Below are 11,592 nucleotides of genomic sequence, written 5' to 3'. Positions count from 1 at the left end.
TAACTTAATTTGAAGTTTAGTCTAATTCAAAACAGACACTATGATGTGAAAGTTTTTCAAAAACCATTTACTGTGACCCGCAACAAATTTTTGTTAAAAAAAACTCTTTTCACAAGCATTGCTGACTCTGATTTCTGCCCACAGCATGTAACAGGATCCTTTTAAATTCTGATTTTTTCAATGGAAAACTTTTACAACTCCCAAACATATTCCGTTACAGTAGTTTATTTTTTAAATACATATTTTACTTAAACTAAGGTACTTCCATTTCATAGGCACAACAAAAATATTCCAAAAATAAGAATGGCAACATACTGCAAAAATAATCACTTTATTGGTGAGAGTTCAGTACAGCTCCAGAAGTCTTTCTGATACATTAAGTTGGGCTGCTTTTTCCTTCAGCTATCAAATGGTACAGGTGGTATTTATTTGGACTAAGATTAGTTAGATTACAGCTGGTATCCTGAAATTCTTGCAGACAATAGTTTCTGTATTGGATCAAACGTTGATTTCTACTTTCCTCTGCCCCTTGTTCCCCCTCCATCTTCTCCACCCCATTTTTAACATCTGAAAGTGGTTACTAACAAACTGGTAGGTGAATCTTTCCAACACTATGGAGACATGACACATCCAGTATATTTTTGCAAACTCCTACAGGCTCCTTTTTTTTCTTTCCCCTTTCTCTCTTTTTTTTTTTTTTTTTTTTTTGTGTCAGCTTGATGTGGTGAATTAAATGCCAATCGATGAAAAAGTTACAAGTCTGTAGCTGTATTTTCCCCCACTGTTCCCTAAGCCACAGTAAAAAAGAACATGTCAGCCCAAGCACCTGTATGTTATGGATCATCACCTGTGAAAACAAACATCCTAATTAGCCTCATCAAAAATCTTGAGAAGAGTTCAAAGGAAGAGACTCCTTGAGATCTCTATATATAAATATAGGCTTGGGTATATAAAAAATATACCCAAGCCTTGACCTATACAAGCAAGGCTTTTCTGTGCCAGTCAGACAGACACCTCACAATGTACAGAAACAAAAAGGCAACCCAGAATATTGCCTTCTTCACTGAGTTGGGTATATGGATTTGCTTAAGGCCACAGGAAAGGGGTGGAGCAGGGGGGAGATCTTCACAATAACACACAAACAGACTTTCTAGAAAGGGAGATGAACTTAAACTCCTTTTTTTTCCTTATGTAAATCAAGTAACTATTTAGTCCAATTAGTATTCAACTGCTGTTAGTTCTAGAATTTAATCCTATGTTTATTAATAAAGCACACATGTCAACTCACAAAATAGCCTGTCTCCTCGCAGTGCAAACAGAGCTTTACTTTCCATACAAGGTATTTGTGGGACATTCTTACACCAGTTGGTCCATAATGAATAAAAATTACATTCTTATAAAGGAGCAAGGAGAATCTGAAAGCCACATTTCATTTTGTTTAAATCCAGCACTGTCCAGGGCAGAATATTGTTCCTTGTAACTCAGACTTGTGAAAAACAGCAGGCTCTGCCATTCAGCTTGCCTCATCAACTGTGAGTTTTAATTTGAAGCACTTTTGCAATAAACTTAGTTTTTTGCCAGCCCATCCTCACTAAGGTTGCACCACCTAAAGCATTCAGCCACTGCTCTCCCCCCCAAGCTAGCCAAGCATATCAAGTGTGCCTGCAACACTCACAGCCTAATCAACAATGCACAAAAACAAAAGTAACAGCAAGACTCCTATTATCTGATCTTCCGTAAAACACAAAAACTGCCTTCTCTGGTACAGAGGAAGTGCCAGTAAGCCTGCAGGTGTGAGCCAGTTAAAAGAAAAGGCTTTGGCTAAATAGATTCTTTGACTGCCAGGGATTAGAGTCATGGCACCAGTGGTAACACACATCTTTTCCTTTAATTTACAAAATTTTCTCACGAGTTTGCAAGAGTTCACCCCATCAGGGGCTTTCTGAGGCCATTGAAATGTCTTAAGTTTTAATTAAGTTGGAGTTGTCAGAAGAAAGCTTTTTTGGCACAGAGTCAGGGTCATTAATTACTGCTATCTTTGTTTCTTTCAGAAAAAAGAACTCTACTGACTTGTTGGGTTACTTACACAGCCTACATTTTCTATCCTGCAGTCCTTATTCACCTCCAAGCAAGGCTTGATTAAGCAGTTTACCAATTACTTCCATCAATCTGGTTTACAAGTCTTACGGGTAAGCGTAACTTCTGAAGCTTTTCTTTCTGCTGATTCGAGGTACAGTAGTAATGAAAGCAGCGTTACTGTTAGAACCACAAAGCATTTTAAATTTCTAGATTTTCCACACAAAATGATACTTGAATCACATTCCTGATTTTATCATTTAGTACACATCCACTTATGTGCTTTTTGCTGGACAGCCAGTTATTAGCAGACACCAGCCGTGCTGCATAAAACTAAGCAAAATAAGCATAATTCCCTCGCTGTCTTGCAGTTCTGGGGTTAATGGTTTTTATCAGTCAAATACCTTTGAACAAGGCTGCATTCAAATCAAAGGACATGGTATCTGCATTAGACAATAGTAAAAACTTTATTGCTAGGTGCCACTTATCAAAAAATTTAAAAGTCTAGAATAATAAGCTGAAATTGCTACCCTGTAACAATTATTCACTGGCCTATGTAAAGGCTAATCTGTAGGCATCATTTTTACCAGATGCATTCACATCATAAAAAAGCCAACAGCAAAACTGGTGCTAATTTGCTGCTTCAACAGAGTTGGAGATATGGGGAAGACACTGTCTCCCTCCTTCCTAGAGAAAATAGCCTCGAGGCTCAGTGTGAAATACAGTATTATACAGCGACACTCTATCTATCGATTCCATAGATAAAGGGAAGATTTGGGGTTCTAAGTTTTTCCGTTCTTTGCCTCTGATGGTCACTAATTTCATATGTATACACCATTAACAAATGTTCCTCCAAAATACACCAGAGTTTGCTAGTCATATAGCTTGACGTGCCCAGTAAAATCTTGGGTTTAGCCAAAGTTTTTTGCATAAATACCATTACCATTACCATTATTAGACAGCTTGATAACTATATATCTTTCTAAGTACACGGCTTGTTCATTTATACAAAGTTTGTTTTATCAAAATCCTCAAATTCCTTGAAGACTGCAAAAGGCCTATGTCAAACTAACTATTTTTTACTGTTTTTAATAAAAACATTGGCAAAATAATGTTTTTTCAGAAACTCTGACTTGGATTTCTGATTTATAGAGTATACTTTACCATTCTGAGCTACTCAACTCAGCAAGTGGTTGCTCAGAGACTGCAAGACTTGAAATGTCTGTGACATAGTATAAATTATTTTGATCCTCCCTTGGGTATTTATTTCATTTCTCACCCATTTACTGTACTTCGCATAAAATGGCAGAAGTGAGACAGAAACTATTAGAAAACTGGAAATACCACCAAGAACGTGAACCAGCTCTAGGAAGTTAGGATACCTGCAACAGAGGCAATCTGCTGATAAAGAAATTACTTTGCCATGCATTATGCTTCTGTCTGTTACCTCTGTTTTCATAAATCCAACAACCAAAGTAGCAATCCTACAGATAATGCAAACAGATACTTATTTAATTAAATACTAGAAATAGAAAAAATAGAAAATAATAGAAATACATGGCAATTACAAAACTGTGTTGAACCTTCTTATAAGAAGCCATCTTCTCTATTTGCAGCTTTTTTTTTTCCCCTAAAATACAACACAGAACTGCACTGATCTTTGTTACTGCTTTCATTTTTTTCACCTTAGTTAAAATCATCTCTATCACCAAAAAGTTTCTAGCCACTTATATCTGCAGGATGAATCTATATACAGATACACAGCTGTCATCATATCTCTGAATCCTTTCTTTCCACACGAAATCCCACTGTCACCAGCTCTGCCAGTGTAGACCTGCAACCTGTTGACGGTGAAGTGCTCTTGAAATGGAACATGGGAAGAACCTAACCTCAGGGACCTGCTCTCTTACCCTTTTGTTTTTCAGGCAGCACCTACCCCCAGTGTAGTTACAGTACCTGCACCTACAACACTGTGAAGGGACACTAGAACTTGGGTCTTTTCTCTCTCCTTTAGTAAGGACTTGACCCAGTCTTTTTGGAACTCCAGCCTACTTATTTTTTCTTCTGTAGTTGAACAATATCTTTAAAATCCATTTCTCTCTTTAAATAGGTACACACAAAAATAAATACACCGATAAGAAGAGTCCTACAAGGGCTGCCACTATCAAAAAGCCTGTTTAAGAGGCTTACATTTTTATTCTGCAGCTAACTGCAATTCCAGCCCTTTTTAGCCGTGATGAGAAATAGGAAACTTTAATAGCCTAGTTCTGGTCTTAAATGCTGTGTGTGTGCACCAGCATATATATTTTAAAAATTGGAAACCTTTACATGAACACAGCACATCAAAAGCTGTTTTAACAAGCTGATTTAACAAGGTATTAAGATGCGTATTCAATCGAGGAGGTGGAGACTCAAATTCTGCAAATTTATGAACACAAATGTAGCACAAGTACTGTTGAAAAAAAAGAAGAGTTTCTAAATATTCATCTCAATTTACACTTTTCACTGTGAGCTTAGTCCTTTATTTATAACTCAATTTGACTGTTAGAAAAAACAAGCAACTATTGCTTTATTGAATATTGCTTGAACATACTGCATTATTCCCTTGCAATTTTGGTTCTTTGCATGATTTTAGCTTATTTAAGCTAAAATAACTTAATATAACAATATAACCAGGCTTCTTGACCTGAAGAGTCTCTGTCTTAACAGGTACATTGCTAATATATCTAACTAAGGGTGAAAAAAACCCCAAACCTGTTAAAGTGTCTAGTAGTCTAGTAGATTAGCAGAACCTCTTAAAGTGAATATTTTTTTTCATTATGAAATTCCATTTCTGTTTCTTCTCAAGCAACAAGGTATAAGGCATTTAGACTTTTTCACCGACCAGCAGGAAAATATTCAGTATTAGAGAGAGCATTTATCTGTATTGAAAACATTGCTGAAGGTCAACAAGTAAGTATATTTCTGTGCTGATATTAAGAGATACTTTTATAAAGTAAAAGAGAGAGCAGTAGAGCCTTTCATTTTAATAAAAATGAATTTTCAATTGCATTAGTAACTAAAAACCTCTGCTGGTTCCTTCTATATTAGAAACATTACTGAAATATATATTTCTCCATTTTTTTCCTTATCAATATGTCAATACACGCACTTATATTCTGAAGTAGTTGGTGTGGCATGAAAAATTATAATGGATAATATCCAGATATTTCCTGTTCTGTGAAGGACAAAGGCAAGACATGGTTCTCTAGCAGCCTGTTGTATTAACTCTAGGCAATAAACATGCATTTGGATATAAGAAAAAGAACACTGGAAAAAGGCCAAGGCAAATAGGACTTGGTTGGCTTTCTAGAGTCACCAAAATGAGAGAAAATCAGCTGAATAAAAATCAAAAGGCCTGCAGCACTCACACATGACTGGAGCAATGGCTGCACTTGCAGAAGAACTCAGCGACTGTTTCGTCCTTTTGCACCTGATTTCAGGAGTCACTGCTCCAAAAGACAGTATTTCCTGTTTTTCTGCTTCTGCCAAAGACAGCACTCTTCCACAAAAGCAGACTTCGGTAAAAGGGTAAATGAAGTCACCTACACAAATTACTTAGTAAGTTCCCAAGTTTCACACATGGCTTATTTAAAGTGAAGCACGCATATTAGTATAAAGATAGAATAGATAGATAGATAGACAGACAGACAGACAGACACACAGATAATCTGGCCTTTGATTGAGCAGCTGAAAAATACCCAGGCTGCAAATGTCCAAAAATCTAAGCATACAGGTTAGGATAAGTGTGTTTTAAAATGGTCTTTTCTTCTGGTTAGACTTCTTTCATTTACTGTGTCAGAAAAGAAAACTAACACATCCTGATACAGATCACCTTGCAAAGAACTGAACCACTTGGGCTAAGGGCAATTTATTATGGTTAATTTGGTGCCAAGATGTCACGGTTAACGAAATACCTGACCCAGAAAAAACTGAAATTAACATGTTTGGTGTGCAAAGATACTTGGTTAAACAATAACTACTGCTCATTTTACTCGCCTTATATGGAAACATGAAAATTAAAGCTGAAAAAGACAGCAGCGTTCATCCATCCGTGCAGAATGACTTCCTATTATATGCTTCAAAATTCATTGTCCAGTCTCATTTCACTATGAGAGAGCTTCCAATTACTATACCTATTCATATCTATTATTGTTTTATGACGGGCCCAAAGCTGTGAGCAGTATTATAGCTTATCACAGTCTGTAGAAAGGGGGTCTATCCCATTTCTAGTCGATGCAAGCAGGAACAAAACCATTGCGGGGGTGGGGCAGCAGTTGCTTCTTCTGTCTTCTGCAAACTTGTACAAAATTTGCTGCTTGCTATCGCCCCTGTCTTTTTTTCAACATCAATTCTTTACAAGCCTCTTTCTCCAGCTGAATACCTGTGTTTTTGCATTATTATTTCAGCAGATGTATCAGATTCCATGTGCCAGGTTGAATACCATTTTGTGATTTCCTCTCCATATTTCTAAACTGTCCTCCCTTTCTATATCTCTGCACTCTGACCTCGCTGGTGCTGGACACACCTTCCAGTTTTAGTACAACCTGCAGATTTAATTAATGGTCTGTTTACCTCCCCTTCCTTAATCACATGATCAACAAATTAAGTATGCCACTCACAACTGCAGAAGGCCTCTAGACACCTTAGTCCATCCCCAAAATACAACTTGAACTCCTGCAACCAAATTTACATGGCAATATGGGCACAGCCACAGTCATTTCAACTGCCCAAAACATTTTCCAAAATTCTGTATTTCTCCCTGAGGCTGTTTCCTCCATACTATTTTTTTTTAATTATTAAATCACTGTTTCCAAATGGTTTTGCCTTACTTTCTGCAATTAAAGTCATTTAGTCCCCTCAGTACATCATATTCTCTGGAAACTTTCTGGAAACACAACATTCCTGTGTTTCTTCAGGAAGTGGTTGGTCCAAGGTTCACTTGGACCTCGAGCAACTATGTTCTCTGCCATGTTTCTCAAAGAGCTGGAAAAAATGGAGGGAGTTCCACTAGATGGCATGGTCTCTCCTTCCTGAAACCTCAGAAGCCCCTGGGTGCAGCCTCTTGAGACCAGGGACTAGGAGGAGAGATTGAGACTATCCACCCCAGAAGTCTATGGGGAAGCAAGCCCAGAAGACCACCTCTGCTCTTTATCTTCATGCTCCCCTTTGTTTCCATACTGTGTGTGTGCACAGCTCAGGAACTAACTATGGTCAAGAACTCTTGGAAGCACAGCTCCATCTTATCACCTCCACATGAGGCAGTAAGAGGGGCCAGGGAGCAGGGAAGAGGCAAGTAGCTCCTGCCTGGTTATTCCTGGCCTCCTGAAAACGCCTTTGGGCTTAGCAAGTGGAGACAAGAGAAACCATGGGGTAAAACCTTTGGTGTCAGAGCAATAATATTTGTTAACTTGTTTTTTAATCATTGTTATTATTTCAGATAGACCACAAATCTTTATGCAGTCATGAAGATATGTACACATAGAGAATGAACCAAAAAAAAAAAAAAACCCAACAACCCAACCCTGTATTCATACTCCTCTCGTCCCTCTAACCTCTCTACTTTTAGGTCATTTTCGACTAAGGCATATCAAGTCAAAAAATAAATTGTTTTGGGGTAAAGATTGTTTCTTGCAGATTCAGTACAGTTCCTATCACACCACTAGACTTTATAGACAACAACAGGCAGCCTATGGTAATTACCAGAATTACTCTTTTTTCTTTCTTTTATTAAAGATTGGTATTAGATTTGCTTCTCCCCAATCTTATGATAATTCCTCAATTGTACTTTACTTTTCAGAAATAATTAGTAGTGATTATGTAAATTCATTATCTATGTCTCTTAAGACCACACCATGCTTATCATCCAGACCTGCTGATTCACTTAATTTCATTTTTTTCTAAGTATTGCCTTACTCTTTTGTATCAACAACTATTTTGAAAAGGTCTTAATTACTTGAGCTATTATGTCCTTACTCTTTTTATTTTTCTTGTCAAAGATTGATTTTGAAAGTAGCTCAGTGCATCAGCCATTTCAGAACCAGCTTTCATTTTGTCACCCTCTTCATTTATTATTGAGCTTAGTTTTTCATTCCATTATTTCTTTTTTTTCTCCAATATATTTAAAATGCTATTCTTATTTCCCCTGGCTCCTTTGGCTAGTATTAACTCATTCTGCTTTTGCATTTCTTTTAACTTTTCCAGGTCTTAAAAGAGTTTTAATTTTCCTGGTTGTTTCCATCTTTCATTTTTGCCTTGGGAGAGATCTGGCTTCCACAGATCTTTCAGCAGCCCCTGGTGAACTACACCAACTTCTCTTTATCCCATATATTTTCATATTTCTCAGAGCTATAGTTTAGTGCCTTTTAGAGAGGCAAGTCACAGCTGGAAAATATGATTGTGAATATCTGATTGCTATTTTCAATTCTGATTGACCTGTTAAACATAATAAATTATTTGACAATCCTATGACTCAGTTTCTCCATCAGTGCAACCTGTATATTATCTGTCTTCAGAGGACTGTGCTAACACTTATCTAATATGAATATATCTTCTGACTTTCTCAAGTATAGTAAACATGGAAACTCTTGTGATTTCATAGAGTTCTACAATTAAGTTACTGAAGAGAAGAAATAGGCCAAATTCCTCCCTTTCACACTGAACACCTCAAAGCATCTACCAAATCAGTCTAGCTCAAAGTAACAAAAGGCAGGATTTTCTGCACTTATTATATATGAATACGATTTTAAACACTCCTTTATGTTCATTAGGTGCAATTTTCTATCTGATTAGCTCTGGTTGGCTGCAAAATATGCAAATACCTGACATGTTTGCCCATTTCCTCTATTTACAGAACTTTGGGAATATGTTGCTTTAGATTTGGTGTGTTTTACAATGTTATGGCTAGACAAGGCATATCCTACTAAAATTCCACCCATCAGAATTCAGGGCTCTTTGGAAAAAGGAAAAAGAATTACTTCCAAGGCCAGTAGTAGAACAAAACACCAGCATTCCCAGCATTGAATTGCAAAGCAAACAATGAAAACAATTTGCTAATAATTTGTCAAATTTCTATCTTTGTTGCCACTACTAAATGCTTAAATGTGTGCACGAGTATGACAGCAGCAACTGACACAACATTTTTATGAAAGAGGAAAAAACAATGGGACCATAAAATCCTGTGTTTTAATAAGGAAGTCAAGAACAGCAGAAGTAGTCTCAGAAACTGAGTCAGTTCTTTTTTACTTTCATCTCTTCCTTCTCTCAACTCCAGCTTTGGAAGGAAAATAAAGCTGAAATTGAAAAATTAAATGCTAATTTTAAGTATATGGATATCTAATTCCCCAATGTTCAAACAAACCCCAATGAAATTAGTATACCCCAGTGAAAATAAATGTCCCGATCACTCTCTCCCCCTGGAATTCTCTGCTTTTCCAGGTGCCTGCAGTGAGATCTCTTGCAATAATGGAGTAGTCCAATCTTTGATACTTAATTGTACTGGATTACTGTTTGGCAATGAACCAAGTGGTTGGCCTGGGGACAGATCATTTTATTTAACGGCTCATCACCAGAACCTCACCAGCATGCAAACAGAAATCACTATTCTGCTGCTGCCAAAAGACTGTAAGAACACAGGAGGCTAATCAGCCTGGGAGACTCTCAACTAATGACAAACACAGGTAAGCGTCCACTTAAAAAAATGAAGGGCAAAAGGCCAAAAAAAAAAGGACTCAAAAACTTAAAATTATGAAGAAACAGAAATCCACAGCAAAGAGACACTTTTATCTTAAGGGAAAAATCAACTAAAATCAAAACAAGTAGTTTCTTTTTTCATGGTTAATTACCATTACACTTAAAATAACTTGTTACTTATTGTTTGTGTAATTTAGGCTCGAGGGAGGAATATTTTAAAAGTCCTGCTCCAAAAAAGCTTCAAGGAAATAATTTATGGGAGCTCACAGATAAGAGCCTTTAGATTTGACATTTTGATTTTTATAATAAATTGTTTTATTTTAAAAGTAAAACATCATGTAAATTAATTCATCCCTCAAGCAACATGTAGAAAATGCCTCAGACATGTTTCAACAAATGTTCACTCTTCAGCTATGTTCATTATAATGTTCTACTATGAAAATAAGTGCTCTGTAAATCAATAAGTAAAACTACACAGTGCCCAATTTAGAAATGCAGCTTCCGTGTCCTCTTGTCCTTAGCAGAAGCAATGGCTTTAGTACTGTTGTGTCCTCTCCTCCACCGTGACTGCAGAAAGATTACGAAAGGCATTTTGTATGACTGGTTATGAAAGACACTCAGCAGGACACTGAAAAGTTTTATGGGGGCTGTAGCAAATATCAACAGTTTACAGGGAAGGAGAAAAACAAGTGTCAAAAGTGATTGTTTTCATCTCCAAGCAATGAGGTGAGTGAGGAAAAGAAACTAAAGCCTATCAACTAGCAAAAATCCATTCCCTTCTCCTTCTTTCTTTGCCCCCTCCTAATTAGCAGCGAGGTTCTTTACTATTAAATAAACTTTCCTATAAGGCTTCTGAAAAAAATCACCGTCTCTTCTCTTTTTTCTTTTTAATGCCTCTCCACACAACCTTTTCATCTTTTGTTTCATTTCCATGCTGCAAAGACACAGTTCAGACAGAGGGTTTGATACTGCAGACCTAGTAAGGAAGAAGATAATTTGTTTCTTGCCACCAAGTTTTTCAGGGATACTAAAGAGACGGGGGTCAGACTGACTCCTTTGAATTGCCACCTCCTGCTAGTCTTCCCATTTCATAGGTGCTGCTTGCTGCCAGGTCAGTAGGGGTTTTTTCTTTAAGTACTAGATACACTCCAGATTGAAGGTGCTTATCTAAATAAATAGACTATAAGGCACAACACTGAGCTTGCAATACAAACACCAAAAAAAAAATATCAAATACAATCAACCTTGTACATGCAGTTTACTACAGCCTTTTCTTAATCAAGATGTTTGCAGAAAAACCTGACACATTGATACTATAAGCATACATAATAGGAAACCTGTTAATATCTTTGCAGATACTGAATTTCTAATACTCTGCACTAACCAAGTGAGCAGAAAACAGCATCAGGTAACCATGTGATGAAGCATAACTCTGTTTTGTCATATGCTTACATATTCTAGTGCACATACACAGAAACAAGTATGTATTTTATTTGCATGTACAAGCACAAGATCAATGTTACAACACATGGGATGTCCTGATTGTATTAAACTGTTGTACTAAACTTGACCATGATAAATATCATAGTTGCTGTCATCCAGACAAAACAAAGAGTTGAAGTGATAGGCTGCAGAAGGAAGCACGTATTAAAAGTTTATAGATGAGTCCCTAAAAATACACATTTATAGTGAAAGTAATCAAACATACAGAGGCAATGATCAGGATCACTGAGCAAAATCTTGAATAGAGCAACAAAGAAATATAGGAAACAAATTGCCTTCTGG

At 36.8% G+C, this 11,592-nt stretch overlaps 1 protein-coding gene across 1 annotated transcript in view; it reads right to left on the bottom strand.

The window, feature by feature from the left end:
- ZFHX4 (zinc finger homeobox 4) overlaps positions 1-11,592 on the bottom strand; it is a 149,919-nt gene that overhangs the window by 75,317 nt on the left and 63,010 nt on the right. The window lies entirely within an intron of this gene.

This window comes from Haemorhous mexicanus, chromosome 1 (genome assembly GCF_027477595.1).
Source record: "Haemorhous mexicanus isolate bHaeMex1 chromosome 1, bHaeMex1.pri, whole genome shotgun sequence".
Classification (NCBI taxonomy): Eukaryota; Metazoa; Chordata; class Aves; order Passeriformes; family Fringillidae; genus Haemorhous; species Haemorhous mexicanus.
The sequence above is the reverse complement of the archived record's forward strand: the minus strand, read 5'-3'. Positions and strand labels throughout refer to the sequence as shown.